Consider the following 3884-nt stretch of genomic DNA (forward strand, 5'->3'; position numbering starts at 1 on the left):
TTTTTGCCGAAATTTATATGAAAAATCATTATGGAGGTGAAGTATTTCTTTGACGACCCTCAAGAGTCGTTACTATTTCAAAAACGACCCTTTAGAGTCGTCATTGTTTCATTGACGACCCTCAAAAATCATTAATGATTAAGAGTCATCATTGAAACAATGAAGACCCTCAAGGGTCGTTATCATCTTCGGAGAGTTATTAATGGCGGAAATACATTAAAGGGTCGTAACGGTATTGAATAAGACCATGACGACCCTTTGATGTATTTTTCCACCATTAATGACTCTTCGGATAAGATAACGATCATTTTATTTGCATTAACGACTGTTTAGAGTCGTCATTGAAACAACGACGACCCTTGAGGGTCGTTTTTCAATCATTAACGACTCTTGAGGGTCGTCAATGAAACAATGACGACTCTTGAGAATCGTCAATGAAACACTTCACTGCCATGACGATTTTTCATACAAATCTCGGCAAAAAAAATTGAAATAAAAAAAATTTAAACTAAAAAAAAAATATTATAGGTTGACATGTGTCACAATCCTAAGGGCTGGGGTAATCTAGTCTTTTCATTGTATTTAGACACCCCTTATCCTCTTCCCATGAGTGGGGATAGGAATGTAGGCCCACTAATTAGTTTTCGGGGACCCCAATTAAGCGCTGCTATAATAATATTTCCATAACACGTTATGCAGTCGAGACAACGGATGCGTAAAAAATTATGCAATCATATTTTTGTAACCACTCAATTAAAAAAATTGATACATAATCTTTTATGCATCGATGGAAATGGATGCATAACATCTTATGCATAAATTAATAGATGTATGAACCAAAAAACGGTTGGATAAGATTTTATGCCTGTTTCCGAATTTTTTTGCAAAAAACTTAAATTTGATATTGTTGTTGTACTCGTTGTAAAATTTGTAAATATATAAAAGATTTCCAAATATATAAAATTTATAAAATTCTAAGGCGTGGTTTCTTAAATATGTTATATCCAAGTGGATATCCCATTATACCCTTGCAAAATTAGAATGCATAACTGTTATGCGACATTTTTCAAAGTTTCATATAATTATGGATGTCATGTAAACTAAAAATAATTTTGGACCTGACAATAAAAATATTAATTTTTTGGGGCCTGCACCTAATTTCCGCTTTTCCATTTTCTTCATTGATTCAATCATCACACAAAATGTCACTAAAATGATAAGAAATTTTAGCCGATCAGAGCTGGGGAAACATAACCAACTGGCATTAGCCTAGTTGGTCGGGGGTTGGGCTCCCAACCTATAAGTTGTGGGTTCGATTCCCACACTAATTGTGTCAGAAAAAAAAAATCAAACCAGCAGAAGAAGCATTTAAATATAAAGTGCAGGTAGTGAAATACATTTAAAAGACTGAAAATGAATGCTTTCGGCCACTACTTTCACGATTTGTTCTAAGCTTCTGTACACCAAAAAAAAAAACAACTTTTGTACGCTTTGTTCTAAACTTCTTGCACCCTTTCAAACACAAACAGCATCAAAGCCACCTCCCATTATTTCAAATGCAAATACTATAATGGCCACCTCTCCAATTACTTTGTGATAACCTGCAGTGTGGATATAAAATATCGCTCAGCCAATGGGAATTCGAGAAACTCATTTTGGCGACATAATCCCGAAGGTGAAGAGCTTAAGTCCATCACGTCACTGATGACTAATGCGATGACGTCACATGAGTCACACAAAACATGTTAATGTGAGCGCGAGGATCACAAAAATGAGATAATATCGCCGTCCCATAACCAAAATAAAGGGTTGTATTAACTGTCCTCCACTATATAACCTCTTATATATATAAAGGATAAAAAGACATTGTACAAGGAAGAGATTTTTTTGAGAGTTCGTGTAAGGAATTTAAGAGAGATAAAAGTTATTTGTACTCCGATTAGGATTTCTCCAAATTGTATTTGTGAGAGTTTATGTTCTTAAGATCAATAGATAGAGTTTTCTTCCGGCTGTATTAGATTTATCTCATAACATTACTCGGGTGTAACTTGTAGGATTTCTTGCAACTATATCTTGGCACATAGGAACATCTCGAATGAGTAACTGGGTTGTTTCTCACCTATGAAGTTTTAGAAATGTTTTAAATTGTCTGTCTTGATTTTGTCACTGTTCGTCTTATCTTTTCCTAAAACAACAGCTTGTTTTAACACCAATAGATGATTAAATAAGCTTTTTCAAAAGAATTTGACAATTTTAAAGAACTCTGTCATCATAAAACTAAGATCTACAAAAGAATTTTGAGTTTCCTTACATTTTTGAGTTTCCACAAGTTTTTATAAGTATTCAACAACGATAGTTATTTTCACAATCGTTCTCTTAGATTTCGAAAGGGTTCGCTACACTATATTAAAATCAAAGGAACTAAAATGGTGAGAATAGCGTCCAGATGAGACCATATCATAGCAGCAAGGATTAGTAGGAGAATTACAAACAGAAGACGAAGGGAAATCGGCGAGACATCAGGCATGTGCGAAAGACGTAACCAACACGTACAACCCCAGATCCAACATATGAAGCCAAACCACAACACCACCAGGAACAACTATGATGAGTTAAGTGTGCATACAACTGATACAGACACAATAGAAGTGAACGAAGAAATGGTTCCAGAAGAAGGACTAATGCCAAGATATGAAGAAAACATGACCATCGGAGAACTAATGTGAAGTCTAATTGAAGAAAGACAAAGAGAAGCGGAGGAAAGAGCGAATCTAACACTACAGAACGCGGAAATAAGGGAGGAGAACAACAAGCTCAACGAAAAAAGATCGCACACAAAGTCAGAACGACTCGTACAGCCTCATAGTCAAGATCAAGCAGAAGTACAACAAGAGGAAGCCGATCACACCACAGAGAGGATGGTATGAAACATCGACCAAACAATAATAATCTCATTGAAGACCAACATGATCGACAGAACAAAATCGCGTCGAGCACCAGCACATGGGGATAACATGGAGGATTATTAGGAAATAATATATGAGAGTCTATATTTAGGAGATATGCACATTAATTTGTGAGAGTTATATTAGGAAAGTGTTTATGTTTAGAGTTTGATCTTAGTTAGGAAAGTGCCTTGAGTGGTCGTCATGTTTGTGAACAATATAAATAGGTTGTTGAGCCATGAAAGTTGAGATACCGAATTATTATCAATGTAGTCTATTGCTTCCCGCGTTTATGCTCTCCTCTCTCTTGCTCCGTCCTTAACATGGTATCAGAGCCAGGTGAGAGGAAGAGGGAGGAGAGAAAGATAGAGTTTTCATTGTTTTTGTTTTAGGGTTTATGAGAGAGTCGTAAAAAAAAAAAATCGTTTGAAGGTATGCTATGTTGGTGTGTTGGTGTATGTCTTTCACCAGCAGGGTTCCATAATTTAAAGAGTTTTCTAGTAAAAAAAAAAGGGTTCGCGATGGGTGTATGCTGCTGCTCAAAGACATGGTGTTCATGTTGCTAAAAGAAAAAGAAGACATTGGATGCTGCCATGGGTTTTTTAGAAGATGTTGAATGAAAGAACGAGACAGAATGGCTTGAGTATGAAGTTTCTATTAGAGACGAAGGCGTAGTCCGTAACATATTGTTGGGTTCGTTATCGCCGGGAAATCAGGAGAAAAGAGATGACTTAGCTGCGTCGTTTTGAAGTGGTGGTGAATTATTTTGAGCCAAGTAGACATGAACTGATGGAATTGGAGCCGTGTATTACCGAAACAGAGATGGAGTTTGTTGCTGTAATGGTTCAAAACCATTGATCTCAATGAAGCTTGATTGTTGGTTGTTGTTTTGATTTGAGATTGGTGACGGAGAAGTCATGGAAACTAAAGTATTGGTTT

The sequence above is a fragment of the Papaver somniferum genome, chromosome 5 (assembly GCF_003573695.1).
Source record: "Papaver somniferum cultivar HN1 chromosome 5, ASM357369v1, whole genome shotgun sequence".
NCBI classification, from domain to species: domain Eukaryota; kingdom Viridiplantae; phylum Streptophyta; class Magnoliopsida; order Ranunculales; family Papaveraceae; genus Papaver; species Papaver somniferum.